Source organism: Sminthopsis crassicaudata, chromosome 2, assembly GCF_048593235.1.
Source record: "Sminthopsis crassicaudata isolate SCR6 chromosome 2, ASM4859323v1, whole genome shotgun sequence".
Classification (NCBI taxonomy): domain Eukaryota; kingdom Metazoa; phylum Chordata; class Mammalia; order Dasyuromorphia; family Dasyuridae; genus Sminthopsis; species Sminthopsis crassicaudata.
Genome location: NC_133618.1, coordinates 317922194 through 317940921, shown reverse-complemented (window position 1 = coordinate 317940921; position 18728 = coordinate 317922194). Strand labels below are relative to the sequence as shown.

At 32.5% G+C, this 18728-nt stretch overlaps 1 protein-coding gene across 1 annotated transcript in view; it reads left to right on the top strand.

Annotated features, from left to right (window-relative positions):
- Positions 1-18728, top strand: part of SIPA1L1 (signal induced proliferation associated 1 like 1) — a 190399-nt gene that overhangs the window by 30034 nt on the left and 141637 nt on the right. The window contains 1 exon segment of the mRNA XM_074290126.1: positions 4208-4269. The gene's annotated coding sequence lies outside the window, so the exon portion shown is untranslated.

Sequence of the window (18728 nt, the reverse complement as noted above, 5' to 3'; positions counted from 1 at the left end):
CTTTAGTTTTCTTAATAAAGAAGTAAGGTGAAAAGTATTGGAGGCTTGAAGATAAATCTTGAATTTGAAATTTTTTTGGTCTTTTTTATTAATTTTTATAATTATAACATTTTATTTGACAGTACATATGCATAGGTATTTTTTTTTTAAACAACATTATCCCTTGTACTCCCTTCTGTTCCAAGTTTTTCCCCTCCTTCCCTCCACCCCTTCCCCTAGATGGCAGGCATTCCCATAATATTAAATATCTTATAGTTTATCCTAGGTACAATATATATGTGCAGAACCGAATTTAATAATAATTAATAAAATAACTGTATGCATATGTATACTACATTGTATTTAACATATACTTTAACATATTTAACATGTATTGGTCTACCTGCCATCAGGGGGAGAGAATGGGAGGAAGGAGGAGAAAAATTGGAACAAGATTTTGTAGTTGTCAATGCTGAAAAATTACCCATGCATATATCTTGTAAAAAAATAAATAAAAATAATAAAAATAAAATAAAAGATAATAAATAAATAATAATAAAATAACAAAAAAAATTGAGGTCCTTCAGAACATACAGCCTATGTGTATGCATGTATGTGAACACATACCCACCTACCCACACTCTTCTATACCATTCTAGTCTCCTCATTATCCAGGCATCAGGTATTAAATGCTTCTTAAGTAATTCCCTTCAGGTTTTTCTTTCTCTCTTTGCTTCCATTCCTCTCCTCCTCCTCCTCTCTTCCTATTTCTCCCTTCCTCACTTTCCTTTCTTCTCTTCCTCTCCTCCCCATTCACAGTTATCCTTTTTTTTTTCTCCCCTTAATTAATCCTAACAAAAAATTTTATGGAGAGCTTGCATTGCAAATAGCTTAGGCCGGAAATAATAAAGAAAATTTTCTCTCCTTAGCCGCTACATTTGTCCCTATCATTGTCATAGCCTTTACTTTTCCTTTGGAAAATGATTAATTACAAGATTAACACTCTTGTTTTATGTAGACTTCTAACAAACACCTTAACATTTGATACTGAAATAGATGTGTTCATTTAAAAAAAAAAAAAAGATGAAATTAGGGGCAAAAATGTAGTGATTAAATTGATGAACTACATTGTCATATGTGATTTTTGTCACATAAGGAATAGTGATAAGCTGAAATTTCTTGCCTTTTAATTCTTTTTTTATCATCATCATCATTAACATTATTGTATTTAGAAGCCAAAAATTCATTTTAACTCCATCAATTTCTCTATAAAACCACAAAAACAAAAACTCAGCATAATACATTATTTAAGTTTTGTTTTGATGTTAGATTCAAAGATCTTGCAAGTTTTGTTGTTTCTTTTTGTTGTTTTCTAATAAATTTATTTATTTTAATACACATTGTTTTATGAATCATGTTGGGAGAGAAAAATCAGAGCAAAAGGGTGAAACCATGGGACAGCTAAAAGATCAGAAAAAAGAAGTGAAATAGCATATGTTGGATTGCATTCAGTCTCCTTAGTTCTCTTTATGGATGCAGATCATATTTTCTATCCAAATTATATTGGTATTGTGTTGCATTACTGGACCACTGAGAAGAACCAAATCTTTTATAGTTGATCATCGCACATTCTTGCTGTTATTGTGTACAATGTATTTCTGGTTCTGCTTGTTTGACTCAGCATCAGTTCATTTTAATCTTTCCAGGCCTTTCTAAAATTAGCTTGCTCATCAATTTTTTAAAAAATAGAACAATGCTCTTATTTTCCTATACCATAATTTGTTCAGCCATTCTTCAATTGACGAGGATCTATTCATTTTCCAATTCTTTGCTACCACAAAAAAGTCTCAAACATTTTTGCATGTGTGGATCCCTTTCCCTCCTTTAAGTTCTCTTTGAGATACAGATCCTATAGAGACACTGTTGGATCAAAGAGGATGCACAGTTTGATGGTCATTTGGGCATAGTAAAATGCTCTCCAGAATGGTTCATAATTCCACCCACAGTTTTTAACATGTTAATTCAGAATTGTCTCAGGGAAATTGAATGGATGATTGTGGTGCCTCCCTAGTACATCATTTCCCAAAAGTCTTAGTACAGTTTTTAAGCTATTAAAGCCTTGGACACCTTATATTGAATATGCTTGTTTAAAAAAAAGTCAAAATGTAATTTTCTTTGTAGAGGAGATTTGTTCCAAACTTCATTTTCAAGGTCTTGTTACTTTTCAGGATATGCATATGATAAATAATTTTTTAAAAACCATATTTCTCTATTCTCCCACTTGCTGTTTTCAGCACACTGTATATACTATATAGTCTATTTACTTTAGTCCTATCTTATATGCCTCAGCAACTGTTATCACTGGATTCAGCCCTTCCTTAAGTTTTAAACATAGTCTTTGTAAATAATTTGTAGATCTGGTGTCTGGAGATGAGCTTGGTAACTGCATTAAAAGTTTATCAGATCTGTTGAAAAAAAGTTCTATACATTTATTGGGTATATAATTTGGACAACAATATAATTGAATCTGTGGAATACCAAGCCTTTTAATAGTAGGTTTTTATTATAGTGGCAAGGGAGGGAGTGGGATTGGAGAGGAAGATTGGAATGGGACAAGTTTTGTAGTTTTAGTCTGAATATTGTGGTTACCTTTAACATGTTTTTTTTAAAGGGTCCACTAAATCATCTGCACAAATTTTGACAATATTCTGTGTCAGACACTTCGCTTTTCCCTCTTTTGTAGTTCTGGACATGTTCTTTGTTTAAAAAACAAACAAACAAACAAACAAACCAAAAAAGACAACCTTGAAAATCAGATTTTTCTCTTATAAAAAAAAGATTATTTTGAGATACTTTTGACTTCTTCTTTGTTCAAAATTTTTAATATTCAATAAATTATTGAGACCACATAGTATAGATTCTAGTTGACTGAAGAAATCATAGCAGAGGATGTACAAATGTTGGATTCCTTCACATCTTCTCCATCTTTGACTTTTAATTTTTATAGTAACTCTTGTACAGTTCCAGTTACATCCCATTGAATAACATTAGAATAGATTCCAAACGAATTGTCAGGTTTCTCAGTTTATTCTTATTCTTATTCTTTTCTTTTTCTTTTCTTTTTTCTGAGGTTGGCGTTAAGTGACTTGCCCAGGGTCACACAGCTAGGAAGTGTTAAGTGTCTGAGACCATATTTGAACTCAGGTCCTCCTGAATTCAGGGCTGGTGCTTTATCCACTGCGCCACCTAGCTGTCCCCTCAAAGTTTATTATTAAAGTTTGATTTCTGTGCTCATTGTAAGAAACAAAGAAGTTTGTTTCTCTTTAATATTGCTTAAATATGTTATTCATAGTTTAGTTTTTTAATGCATTTTTGTGTCTAGAGCTTATGCCTTTTTGTTTCTTTTTTAATGTTGCTCACTTTATATCCTGGATTCCTTATTTTAACAACAATCAGTTCTTCATACATTCTGACCTTCTCTTTCTCTCTATCAATGTCTGGGAAAGAGTCCAACATTTCTACTTTGCAATGATTTTCCATACTGTTATTACTGGAATTACTGGAAATATTAACACATCAGTATTTCTCAGTCGTGCTTTCTTTGCAAAATTTCGTGTATTGTGGTATTCTTTGTTCTGTTGTCTGGAAGAAAGCAGAATTGTGTTTTTTTTTTTTTTTTTTTTTTCACTTTTGGGGTGAGGAAAATAGTTCCTTAAAGGATTCCAAAGTCTTAACACTGATGTTTATTTATTGGCCTAGCATTTTTCTACTATACTTAATTTTGAGAGTAAATAGATGCTTTTGGGAGGGGGTTGGCCTCAGACCCCCAATTTAAGCATTTGGATATTGGAGCTCATTTGTCTTGTTCTAAATTGTTAATATCTTTAATGTGCTCTTTTATAAGCAGCTGGAAAAAGTCTCTTTAGAGAATTGCTTAAGAATTTTCTTCCTCTCGGTTTAAATTTTTACCAACATCAATTTTACATTCTTATATTAAAAACTGAATTAAAAGCAATCTTTTAAAAACAGCATAAAAGCTAGAAAATATAGAGTCCCATTTAACTTCTACGAACCTTTTCTGTTTCCAAATTTCTTCCAAGGACTTTTTTTTTTTTTTTTTTAAGGTTTGAAACTTTTGGAAGTAAAACTGTCTAATTATGTGGTTTATGTTAGGATATTAAGTATTGTAATGACAATACTTACATATCTTGTTTTGGATTTTTTCCAGATTATGTACTTGTAACAAGACTGTTGTTTAGAGTGTAATGACCATCATGCCATGAGAGCATAGTAAGTACTGAATTTTAATTTTATTTCCTTAAGTCAATTTGCAATAAGATGCATTCTTACTTAATTTAATTTAATGTTCAAAATTTTTTTTGTTCATTGGACTTAAAAAAAAAAAGATGTAAAACCTTTTTTATTTCATTTTTTCTTAATTTTTTTAAGCTGGAAAAGGATCTGTTTGGTTATCTGCTATTGAAAGCAGCATTTTCATGACTGATGTATTATAGTGGGGATTAATTTCACTGTCTATTAAATGGTGGATTATTCAGGCTTGTTCTTAGTAAATACTAATCTCCATTTTATTTTTAGCAAACCATCAGTTTTTCCCTGGGGAATGTGGGAGTAATTATCGAAGCTTAGCAAAGTACTATTATTAAATCAAGTTGTCACAGCAGGTGTGGGATGGTATCCCCTTCAGTTTTAATAGTTAGCAACTAGTGGTTTTATATTTGAATATGTGAAATTAAAATACAAGTCTTAAATTTTTTTTTTCCTTTTTAAGGAAAGTGTTACCTTTCAGTTGACCCATTTTTAGTCTTGACTCTTCACAATGTTCTCTTTAGAGTAGTTGCTTTGGCTAGTAGTAATTTTGCTAATAGTAAGCTGATATTAAGACTATTAAGGTGTCACATTTCTTAAAACCTTGCTCAAAGTCATAAAATAATTTTATATGATTTATTCTTAAGGTTCCTATGTCAAAAGCTAATAAGTCATTAACCTTACTGGAGATCTGGAATAAAATGTTTGATTTTTTAAGAGGACATTGAAGTAATTTGAAGTAATTTGGTTAAATTTTTTTCTTTTTGGTCTTTTTCATCCCTTCTTATTGCTAAATGACTAATCTTTCTAGTTTTTATATCATCATGTATTTTTTGTATCAGTCTGTGAGATGTGTAAAAGGGATGTTACAAGGTAATGAAAAAAAACGAAAGGTGTTAGAAATAATGTCTCTGCAATATTATATATTAACAATTCTTATCAGATGGCTCTATTTAGAGTGGGTGGTGGTTGCCCAGACTTGGGAAGTAGGCTGCTCTTGCCAGGGACTCTTCAAAGTTCATTCTTTGTCTACTGTGTGAATGTTTGCCTGTCATCCTCAGGGACCTTCATTTGGATAGCAAATAATACTTAAATTTCTTTTTATCATCAGTGTTTTCAGCTTGCATGCATTCTTGGTCTCTCTATCTCTCTTTGTCTCTGTCTTTGTCTCTTTTTCTCCTCTCTCTGTCTTTCTCTCTCTTTGTGTCTCTCTCTCTCCCTCCTTTCATCCCCTTTTCTCTCCTCCTCTCTCTGCCCCTCCTCCACTCCCCCCCTCCCCAGTCTGTCTGTCTGTCTTTCAGCCTTTCCTCACTTAATTCTAATTCACTTGTATGGTCATCACCTCCCTGATGTCATATAGCTCAGAGTTAAAATATAACTAAGGCTGTGAAAATAAAAATGGGACAAAATGCAGTTTAAAAGGAGTAAAGAAATAAATATATTAGATATTTGAGATGAGGTTGTTCCTGCTGTTGAGTGTTTTAATTTAGCCCTTTGATTTCTTAGTGGCTGTCAGAAATGGTACTACTATTCTTAATATCTTATAAGAAGGAAACAAATATTTGTTGGTTAAGAGATATATACCTCTCCAGAATATTGTTTCTACATATATAAACACTGGGGAATCATATTCAACTAGACCCTTGCAAAAGATAGAGAAATGTTCTTCAAATTGATGCTTCTCATGTAACCATTTACCCTAGAACACATTAAGTTGTAGCCCTAAGGCTACAGTGGGAAATTAAGCTGTTATTTAGTCTGGGTAAGATGCTATAGCTTAATAAAGGGATGCAAAATAGTTTAGTGTAACAGTAAAATGTAGACAGAGAATAAGCTATGGAGTAAAGAAGGCCTGGATTTAATACTTTCTGTATTAAATAAATGGCTAGTACCCTAGCCATGTGATGTGTACTTCCTGTCCCAGGCAACTCTAGAGCATGATACAAGTAAGCTGTTGATCTGCATTTATGGAGGTAATTTCCATACCTTGAGTGTCCCACCCGTGGAGCAATAGAATGATTATTTTCGCCCCTGCAAACTCCCTTCCTTAATAGTTTGTAGAACTTTCAGCAATGGATAGATAATATTTACTATATGGCTTCTTTAAAATTACAGATATCTCAAATGAACTCTTATAGAAAGAAGAATTGATTAGTTCATGGTTGAATAATGTAGTTGAAATACTGATATTATTTGTTATTGATTAAAAATGTTAGTGTAACAGGTATTTGATTGCTTGACATTCTTCTCTGTTCTGATGGATAAACTTCCCTCTTCTTCACTCAATAAATTAAAAACATTTTTGTATCTTCTTTCTTTTTTTGTGTGTCATAGAATATGGATGAGACAATTGTTTACTATCATATAGGAAGTTCCAAAATCAACTTTCATGCATTCACATGAAACATAAGTTTCACTTCCTGTTCAAAGGAAAGAAAATCTTTATGTTGCAATTGAGTTTTGAAAAAGGTGGTATATAGAAGAGAAAGTATAATTTTTTCTTCGAAGCTTGTCACAATATACTGGGATAAAGGCTTTTATATTTTTGTATTTTTAACTGAGCTTCCTAGCTGAATGTTATGATGTAAAACCTTGCGCATTATGCTTTTTTGTTGAGCAACTCCCAAGTGTCCTTCGAGGAGAAGAGTAGAAGTAGGAAACAGCTTGGCATAGTGGATAGAGAGTTGACCTCACAGTCAGGAAAACCTTTATTCAGATCCTCCTACTGACAGATAATACCTGTGTAACTTGATGCGTCATAACCTTTCAGTGATCTAGACAAGTATGTACTAATCTTTCTTGCTAGATACAGCAGGAAGGAACTTTATACTTAAATTTTGACTCCTCTCTCCTCTTGACCAAAAGAAAAGATGAAAAAGATCTTTGTAATTAGTAGGCAATAATTATTAAATTAAAAAATAAATTATTAAATAAATTAGTAGGTAAAAATTATTAAATCATTTATTCTTCAGGCTAATTCATGAACTTAATCTTTCTTGCTAGTATTGAATACAATTTCATTTGTTAACCCTAACAGAGATAATAAGGAGTATACAGTGACTAAAATGACATCCCTTATAATACTTCCTTCCTTCTGTACCTTTCCACTCCCTTTCTTCCCACCCTCCATCTCCCCCCCCCCCCAAAAAAAAAAAAAGGCATTATATTATAATGAATAGGTAGTGCTCTTTTCAGAGCCAGGAAGCTTGGTGTTTAAATTCCATCTGACATTGTCTTTGTGACTCTGGGTCACTCAAATAACTTTTCAGTCCCCTAGTAAATTCAGTGAGACTCTTAAGGCTATATATTTTAGGAAAGGTGATGACCTGCATTGGAACAAGTGAGTTTCCTCATCTCAAGAGTTTTCTGTATCAATGAAATTCCAGCTATTAGTCCTTTGTCCCACTCTCTCTGTTGGTGGGGGGAAAATTATTTTTCTTTCAATAGAAGTTGCTTTTGAAAGTTGAATGATTAAAAAAAAAGATTAAATGATTTTAAAAAAGTCAAACTGACATCACTCTAGTTTTGTTTTTGTGGATTTTTTTTCCCCCCTTACAAGGACAGAGGGAGTTGGTATATATTTGGTTATTTAAAGATTTATTGTGTATCTTCCATTGCAGCTGGGTAAGTGATGAATAGTTAAAAAGACCTGAGTTCAAGTAAATTTAGAAACACACCAGCTCTGTGAAAACTTCTCTGAGCCTCAGTTTCCTCCTCTCTAAAATTGGGATAATAATAGCATCTAATATTTTGGATAGTTTGGAGGCAAGGGAGGATTAAGCCAAGACTACTGTTATAATCTAGTGAGTGATAAGCTGGTTATGGTACTCCAGTAGGAATGGGAAAAGGAATGAATGAATGCAAGAACATTTCTGATTACAAATGAATGGCATCTAAAAGCTAGATAAATTTGAGAATGAAAGACAATGACCTAGAATCAAATAGAATCACTTTTCCCCTCCTCTCTTTTAATATATTTAGGAATTTTTGCCTGAATCACAGTATCGTGCAGTATGTGGAAATGAATAAGGTGTAAAAGGACTGGGAAGATAGGAGGGGATCAGGTAATAGGATTGTTTCCTCACTTATTATTTTTTAAAGTAGTCTTTTATCTGCATTACACTCATATCATTTGAGTAGGCCTGCTAGGTGCCAGGCATTGCACTAGGCATAGAGAACAAAAAGAAATTAACAAATTGATTTCTGTTCCTAAAAATATAACTCCTTTCCCTGGATAGAAGCATCATCTTCTTTGTTATTAAAACATTGGAGGAATATTACTTTTTATGGGCTAGGGGCAATAACATGGCACAGAAAAGAGAATGCCAGGCTTGGAAACAAAATGGCTCTTCTTCCTGAGTTCAGATCAAAAACTGGCTAGGGGGGCGAATCACTTAACTTTGCCTCAGTTTCTTCATTTGCAGAATGAACCAAAGAAAGAAATGGAAAACCATTCCAATGTCTTTGCCAAGAAAATCCCAAATGAGGTCATGAAAACTCAAATATGATTGCAAATGATTTATCAGTAACCTACAAGGAATATATTATCAGTAGAAATTCATGGGAATAAATAGAAACTAATTTCTGGATTTGTTGATTTGGATACACAAAAGTGTGTTAAACTTGTGTGTGCTATATAATCAAGGTTTTTCTGTTTTTGAATCTACAAAAAACTCATTAAATTAAAAGGGGAAAACTGAATGAGGTAAAATGCCACTAAATTGAGATCATGACCAGTTCCTACCATGGAATCTGTAATTTGTTTAGAGTACTCAGAAATGGAAGGTTTGACTGATTTTATTGTTTTTGTTGCTCTTCAAAGCATAATCAGTGTATCTCATTTTTCATTGGTGGTAATTTTTGCTGATTGTAATGTAGGTCTCACAGCTGATTAGCATGCAACATCTAAATGTTATCTTTAGTTTTGGAAAAATGTTAATTTTCTAACTTGTCCAAGTTGAATTTGGGGAGAAGTTAATCTGTAGAAACTAAAATCCTTTTATGCTATAGGAAATTCAAGAAATGGAAATTTGTTTATAACATAGTTATGCATTATAGCATAATTTATATTAAAAGATGAATTTCTTTTTGACAATTCATTTTCATACTTCATTAACACAAAAACTTTTTAAAAAAATATTTTGTTGTATTGGAAAACACTAAGAATATAAATTGAAGAAGTAATTGACTTGGAATAAAAATAAATATTTCCCTAGATTTAAAATCATATATCACAGACATCATTGCTTTTAGTTCAAGTATTAATTGCCTGTAACCTAGACTATTAAAGGAGTGTTTATATTGATCTTTTGGTTAAAATTTCACTTCATTTTCTATTCTTAATTTTTCTTAAGGGTAGATCTGATCTTTTATTATTATTATTATTATTATTATTATTATTATTATTATTATTATTATTATTATTATATCTTTTTATTGACAGAACACATGCATAGATAATTTTTCAGCACTGACCCTTGCAAACACTTCTGTTCCAACTTTTCCCCTCCTTCCCTCCACCCTCTCCCTTAGATAGCAGGTAGTCCCATACATGTTAAACATGTTAAAGTATATGCTAAATACAATACATGTTTACATAGTTATACAGTTCTCTTGCTGCACAAGAAAAATTGGATTTAGAAAGAAGGTAAAAATAAAAAACAAAAATGCAAGCAAAGAATAACAGAAAAAGTGTAAATGCTCATTTCCCAGTGTTCTTTTGCTGGGTGTAGTTGGTTCTGTTCATCACTGATCAATTGTAATTGAGGTGGATCTGACCTTGACAAACACTTGTCAATATTTCCCTTTTGTCTCTTGGATGAAATAGAAACCTTTCCCTTTTCTTTGGGTTTTAGAGGTAACGTATCATTATCAAATTTTCCCAAGATGTCATAATCATATCTGATCACTTTCCTGCATTCCCCAAATTGGCCTATTTTCCCTCCATGCACATACATACCTCAGCATTCCTGCCTCTGTGCTTATATCCTGAGCATCTTCTAAGTTTAGATTGTGCTCTTCTTTTCACATGTGCCTCATGTTTTCTGGCTTTGTAACCCTGAGCCATTTAACCTCTCTCTGCCTCAGCTTCCTCATCTATTAAATGAAAATAATAAATATAGCATCTATCTCATTTGTTAAGATCAAGTAAGGTAGCATTTTAAATGCTTTGTAACCTTAAGAGCTATTTAAGTGTTAGCTTTTATTAGGATTCCTTATTCTATCTGTTACCTTTTGCCATGAAGCCTTGCCCTATCTCTGCCACTGCTAATGACATCCCCTCTTGTATAAAGGTGATTGATGATATCTTTTTTTTAATCAGGTTGGAATTCCTCTTAGTGAATCATTCAAAACCTTTAACCAAAATGTGAACAATCTAGTTAATCAAATGGAGCATTAGAGGGTGGAATGAATTGATGCTCTATAGAAGTTTATTAGAAAAGATGAGGAGACTCAATCACTTCCTGTGGGGTTTAGATGAAAGAAGCAGCAAACTTAACCCAATATTCCAGTGTCTAGCAAATTCGGCGGTGGAAACAGGTACAGCTAAATTCCTGAGACAGATCCTTTGGGGGAATGGGGGGGAGAAGATTTCTCTCCTCCCATGATTTGGGCCTTCCATGGAAGTCCCAGCAGTATCTGCTGAGTAGCTGTGGCTGTGTCTTCTTTAGGAACCAAAGATAGGCTGGAGATAATTAGGATAGCCATATTCCGACTCTTCAATAAGCCAGGAGAAAGCCTAAGGAAAACATCTAACCAGGAGTTATGCATTACCTCTGCCACATGGGCCGTCTGCACTTGAGCCTGCTTTCTCCTGTAGTCCCACAAAGCAACCTAGGTTTTGAGGAGGAGAGGGTCAGTTTTCTACCAGCTGTGGTTATTCATTTGTTCTTTAATGGTTGTGCTACTCTGGGTAACCCCACTTGGGGCTTTCTTGACAGAGATACTGGAGGAGTTTGCCTTTTTCTTCTCTACATCATTATATAAATGAAGCAAAGAGGGTTAAGTCACTTGCGCAGGGTCCAGTTCTTAGATGAGGCAGATTGGAACTTGGGAAGATGAGTCTTCCTGACTCCAGGCCTGGCGCTGTGTATTGTGCCACCTAGCTGCCTCATTCTTAGTTAATATTGTTCCCTGGGGGAAGTATCCTAGTGGGGGTTTATGAGCAGATCATAACTAGGTTCCTCTCAAATCTTTAAGATCCCTGCTAAGAGAGAAGTAGTCCCTTTGTGAGGAACCAAGCTGCCAATGCAAATGAGAATTGAGAGCAGGCTCTTTTTTTTTTTTTTTAAACTTTTATTTAGCTACCTTGCATTTATTCTGTATGTATTTGTGCATATAGAATAGTATTTTCAAGTATCTATTCTACTGCATATTTAAGCTATGGCTGTCTCATTTTACACATCTTCATCTTAAGATATTAGATAGATATTAACAGCATATACCTTTTGGAGTTTTTGTGAGGCTAAAATGAGATGCTATTTATGAAGAGATTTGCAAAAGAATATATTAATGAGATGTTATATCATATGCCTTTTCTACCTTTCCCTTAGCCTCTGAATCCAGTATGTTTTTGTTTTAAAAAAGAGTTCTAAAAGAACTCTAAAAAACTAAAACTAAAACTCTAAAAGAGCCTCAAAAATCTGTGGCCCCGGAGCTGCGGCTGCCCAGGGCCAGGCCCACTCTCCAGCCCGTGGCTCCCGAACTCTTTTTTAGAATCTAGATTCTTGCAAAAGTGTTGGTGCCGGCATTATTTTTATGTAATGAATCAGTAATCAAACATGTTGTAGAAGGCTGATTAAATCTGTTACAGCCAAATTAGAATAACACCCACATATGTAGGTAATTTGATTATGAAGTTTTAGTTTAGGAATCTAAATAATCTGCTTTGTATTTAAAAAAAAATTATGTGCAAATCAACTGTAAATGTAGATTATTTTTCTTCACTGAACATGATTAACATAAAACTAGAATAAGAGAAAAGGCCTTTGTCATATTAAAATACTATTTTGTGCTTACATGTGCTCTTACATTATAATATAATTATATAATATATATTATATGTAATATATATAATGCATTATATAACATATTATATAATTACATTATAATATCACATAAGGAACTTATTAAGTTAAAAATGTTGAGGTACGGTTTTAAACTAGACAATTTAAAAAAATATCTGCTCTTTTAAAACTGAGAGATGCCCATGTAAAATTTGATTTGTACCTGACTACTTGAAGTAGACATTAATTTAAGATATTAAATTATTGAAGCAATTTTTGAGCATTTGAATATTGAAAAATAAGACTTATCTCACTCATAAACTTGAATCAGTGGTAGTTTTAGAATTGGAATGCTGGGATTTTTGGGGGTGAAGGGAAACACTTCATAATTGTAAAAAAAACCTTTTACTTGTTATAAATTTCAAGAGTATTTGATGAAAAACAAGCCACTTTTTCAGGTGATGAATTTCATTGGTCATAAAATTAACTATTTTGTGGGTAATCATTAATTTAGGCTTTGAGGACTCCAACTTTCTGTGATTAACAATTTGAATCTTCTTTTTAGTGCTACAAACAAGGACAAATGTGAATGAAACAGTGCATTTTCAAAAGTTATATTAAAAACAAGGCTTAAGTAGATAGTGTTCTATAGTAGAAAACAAATTAGAAAATGTGTTTTCAAGACCACTACATAGTTTTAAAAACACATAACTTAAAAGCATTTGATTTTAAGTGGAAAGAATATTTTACTGTTTAGAAATTTTATCACAAATTAAATGTACAGATTTACAAACTAAATGCTTATCTTACAAATCATGTAAAAAGCAACCTGCATTTCTCTTTGGAAGGACATTTCAGGATTCTTCTAACCATATTCTAACAGATCCCCTATTCAGAGTTAATTGCTAGAGCTCTGCTTGAAAATCCTAACTTGAATCATTTCTAGTCATAATAACTTTTTACTCATTTATTCTTGACAAGTCTTAGATCTTATGAGAATATAAATTGTAATATATTGGACTTTTCTTTACTTTTTTGACAATAAGATTCCGAAACTGAGGAAATTGTACTTTTCTTGAAGGACTCTGTGTGTGTGTGTGTGTGTGTGTGTGTGTGTGTGTGTGTGTGTGTGTGTGTTTTGCACAGACAATTGGGGTTAAGTGACTTGCCCAGGGTCATATAGCTAGGAAGTGTTAAGTGTTTGAGGCCACATTTGAACTCTGGTCCTATTGACTATAGGACTAGTAAGTAAGTAATCTATCTATTGCACCACCTAGCTGCCCTGGATTTGTATTTATATTATGAGTTTTTTTTTTTTTTTTTTTTTTTTTTTTTTTTTTTTTTGATCAGTTGTGTAAAGATCATATGACCATTAAACAATTTTATTTTCCTTTTACTTGTAATAAATATTTGTGGAAATTATTTTAGTAAAGCAAAAGTTTTGAAATAGAACAGTGTAAAGTTCTGATTGTCTCTCAATTATAATCCTTCTCTGATTTTTTTAGAGATTCTGAGATTTTTTTTTAAATTATAATTGAAACATATCCTAAGAAGCTAATATAGTTAGAGAAGTATCAGAAGCCTAAAAAGTAAATGGTGCTTCATAAATTTATATTTATATTTATGATAATCAAATTTCAATTGAGCCCATAAGTCAAGAAAAAATGGAAGTTAAGATCTTTTGTGTGCTCAGGGATTATGGGGGCAGGATATGTGATCTTGACGCCAGGGACTATTTTTTGCTTTTGTATCTCAAATTCTTAGCACATAATAGGAGCTTAATAAGTGTTAATTGATTGATGTATATATGTATAATAAAACATTAATTAGAAGGTCACTTATTTAGTGATTTCAGTTGTCTGGACTATAGCCAAGAAGCAAAAAAGTTCATTGAATTGTCAATCAATGTAACAAAATGCACACACTGATTATCTACCCTACTTATAAGAGAAGCCCCTAAAAACTCTTTAGTAGAGCCTTTTTTATACATTATTTTAACAAGTTTGGCTATTTAACTTTTTTTAGTCCAGTAAAAGCAGAAAAAAAATTGGAGTTAATAGAAATAATTTCAGTGATGGTAATAAGAAATCAATGTCATATAAAAGGAAAACTTCCAAAATTATTTCCAACAATTAAAAACAAGATTAAAAAAAATGAACCACACCTTAGATTATTTAAAGTACTGTTGTTGTATAGTAAAATATATGATCTTTGTTATGACATTGAATTATCAAGGAATGATTGTTCTATATTATGGTGCTTTAAGAAGCCTTCAGAATGTTAAAATAATTGAATAAAGTTGACATGGTTAAAGGAAGTCTACTTCAGTTCCTGAAAAAAAAAAAATGTATATACACACACACACACACACACACACACACACACACACACACACACACACTTCTTTAAAACATTTTCTTTCTAATGATGGGAGGTAAATGGGGGTAGTTTTCTGTTTTTGTTGCTTTTGGTCATTATGGATTTTTTTCTTCATTTTTTTTCCTTTATAAATTTTTTCCTTTCTCTTTGCCCTGTTGTAAAGGCAAGAATTATGCTATTCGTTATGTATATGAAGTCACGCAAAACATTTTTCACATTAGCTATATGGCTCCCTCCTCTCACAAAAACAAACCAAGCAAAATGAAATAAAAAGAAATTTGTTCTAGTTTGTACTGTCCATTAATTGTACTTTCCGTGGAAGTGGATAGTATTTTCCATCATGAATTCTTTGGAGTTGTCAGTTATCATTTTATTGCTGAAAAGAGCTAAGTCATTCATTATCAATATATTATATTGTTACTCGTTGCAATATTCTCCTGTCCAATTCACTTTGCGTCAGCTCATATGAGACTTTATAGGATTTTCTGAAGCCATCACCTTTGATTTCTTTTTTATAGTATAGTAGTATTCATTACAATCATACCTCAATTGATGGGCTTTCAATTTCTAATTCTTTGCCACCACAGTATGAGTTCTTTTTTTTTTTTTTTCTTTGATCTTTTTATGTAATAGAGCTAGTTAGTAGTCTAGCTAGGTTAAAAGTTATGCATAGTTTTATTGCCCTTCCTTATTATTCTCCAGAATGGTTGGACTTGTTCACAAGTTCATCTGCAGAGATTCTCTTCTCCTCCTCTCTCTTTCCTCCCACCTCCTCCAATCGTCAGCATTTGTCATTTTTCTTTTCTGTCAATATTAGCCAATCTGATAGGTGTAATGTTACCACTGTCAGAGTTGTTTTAACTTAACCTTTTTTTTTTTTTTTTTTTTTTTAAACATTTTAGTTTACCCTTTACATTTTAATTTACATTTCTCTGTTAGGCTTTTTTTCTTTTAAAAGATCATTTTTATATGAATATTGATAGCATTGATTTCTGAAAACTGCCTTTTTATATCCTTTGACATCTTAGGTATTTTAGGTATGAGTCTTTTAATTAAGAAAAACTTGTGGTAAAGATTCCCCTTCCTTTTATGCTTTTTTCTGCTTTTCTTTTAATTTTGGATACATTGGTTTTGTATGTGCAAAACCTTTTTTTAATTCAATGTAATAAAAGCTATCCATTTTATTGCTTGGTTGATCTGACAGATTCCCCCCCCCCCCCATGTTTCATTTATTTGTTTGTGTCTAAATCATGTACACATTTTTAGCTTATCTTGGTATGTGGTATGATATATTGGTCTATGCCTAATTTCTGCTAGACTGTTTTGTTTTCTCCACAGATTTACCCCTACTCTCTGTTCTGAGCTCCAGTCCTGTTTCACCAAGAGCGCATTAGACAGTTTTTTTTTTTTTTTCCCTCGTAAATTTATTTTTAATACACCTTACTTTATAAGTCGTATTGGGAGAGAGAAATCAGAGCAAAAGGGAAAATCTGTGGGAGAAAATAAAAAAACAACAACAACAAAAAAGAAGTGACTATAGCACGTGATGATTTACATTCAGTCTCCTTAGTTCTTTTTTCTGAATACAGATGGCATTTTCCATCCAAAGTCTATTGAAATTGCTTTGGATCATTGAACCACTGAGAAGAACCAAGCTTTCATAGTTGATCATTGCACATTCTTGCTGTTATTGTGTACAGTGTATTTCTTATTTTGTTTAGCATCAATCCATGTAAATCTTTTCAGGCCTTTCTAAAATCATCTTGTTTATCATTTTTTATAGAAAAGTAATATTCCATTATTTTCATATATCACAGCTTGTTCAGCCATTCCCCATTTGATGGGCATCTACTCATTTTCTAATTCTTTGTTATCACAAAAAGAGCTGCTACAAACATTTTTGCACATGTGGGCCCTTTTCTCTCCTTGATTTCCTTGAAATAGAGATCTAGTAATGACACTGCTGGGTCAAACTAACCCTTTGGACATAGTTTCAAATTGCTCTCCAGAATGTTTAGATCATTTTACAATTCCACCAACAATGCATTAGTGACCCACATTTATTATTATCTTTTCCAGTCATCTTAGCCAGTCTGAGAGGTATGAGGTGGTACCTCACAGAGTTGTTTTAACTTGCATTTCTCTAGTCAATAATGATTTAGAGCATTGTTTCATAACTATAGATGGCTTTAATTTAGATATTAGATATTTCTAATTACTTATCTCATAGGCATTTCAGTCTGAACATAGCTAAAATAATTTATTATCTTATCTTAACTTCTCCAAACTTCTCTGTCTTCTCAATTCCCTCCTTACTATTGAGGATACTTTGAACTTCTCAGATTTTAATCTTCATGTCCGTCTTGGCTCCTTACTGTCACATACTCTCAAGTTGACAGATGCTGTCCTTTCTATTTTTATATCTCTTGCTCATGTCTTCTTTCTCTCTACTCATAATCACCACCTTAGTTTATTTAGGTGGGTTTCACCCTTCCTGGACTTAGGACATAGATTTCTACTTTTTTTTTTTTTTTTTTTTACCTTGAGTGTCTTCCCATTCAAATCTATCCACTGACACTTGTCAGTGATTTTTCTATCCTTCTGTTCAAAAAACTCCAGGATAAAATATTGCTTTGTTTTCAAAGCATTTCATATCATTTCTATCTACTCACACTTTACTATTCTGCATTGGTCAATTCTCTATTGAGTCAATGGTGAGGTAGCCACAACTCAGCTCAGTTGTTTTTCTTGCACATGGCACTTTCTCCTGAATCTGTGCCTTTCCCCATGCATAGAATGTTCTCTTTACTTATCAGTATTTCTTTTAAAACTTATTTTGACCATATATTGCAGGAGAATTCAGTCCCCCTCAGTAAGGTGAATTTTTTCCTCGAAGGTTACCTTCTATTTTGTATTTATCATTTATCCACAATTGTCTTTCTTCTTTGGGATAGGGACTTTTTTGTGTGGTTTTTCTATTACTTCCTTTACTTTTTCTTTTTTTTTTTCTTTTTTTCTTTTTTTAGTATCTTCTGTGCTTAACAAAGTGGTACTTAGTACAATGAATTGCTTAATCAATGATGTATATTTTTTTAGCCGCTTTTCCTGCTTTCATCCATTCTTTCCTTAACCTGTGTCCCTCTTTCTTTCTCTTCTCCCTTCACTTCTTTTTTTCCCCCAGGTTCTTGGGATACTTGGCTCTTCTGTGTGACCTTAAAGGAATACAGCAAACTTGAACTTCAGTTTTCTGTGTAAAAAGTGGTATTAGACATGAGAATTATTTGAGATTTTAAATGTTATATATCCTTTGCTTAAGCTTTAGGAATCTGAGGTTGATGAATCGTAAAGAGAAAATTTGCCATTAGTGGAAGAAGTAAGAAAGTTGTTTCTTTTTTTCTTTTAATTGGGTTTCACTTGAGTAAAAATATAATTAGAAAGAGAGTATACCTCTTTAAAAGTTAATCTTCTCTAAACAACTGCTTATTTCAGATTGGAGATTAGAATTTCTATTTTCCCATTTCTCTTAAATTTAAATTTTTATCACATTTCACTTATGAAGTGGAATTTTCTCCCTTTTCAAAGCCTTCATTATATTTTAAATAGAAATATGTTGGGATTGAGGGGCAGCTAGGTGGTGCAGTGGATAGAACATCTGTCCTCACTTTCTCCCTGTGTGACCCTGGGCAAGTCATTTAATCCCATTTCTCTCAGCAAAGAAAAAAAAAGGGGAAATATGTTGATTGGATTTTTTTCCCATATTGATATTTGAGAGATTGTTTTATATACTTCATTTTTACATCTTACAGATTTTATACTGTGCATATGTTAGGTTAAGATTTATGAATTTGCTCCTGCAAAATGGCTTGCTCTCACAACAAGATCTTAGATATGAATTATTAAGAACTGACAGTGCAGTTCTTGCAACAAAAGCACTTAATGCATCCTATGATTAACATAACTAGTACAATATGAAGAGATATATAGACTAGAGGAGAGAAGAAAAAATACATGACTGATTTGGAGGAAGCACCAACATTG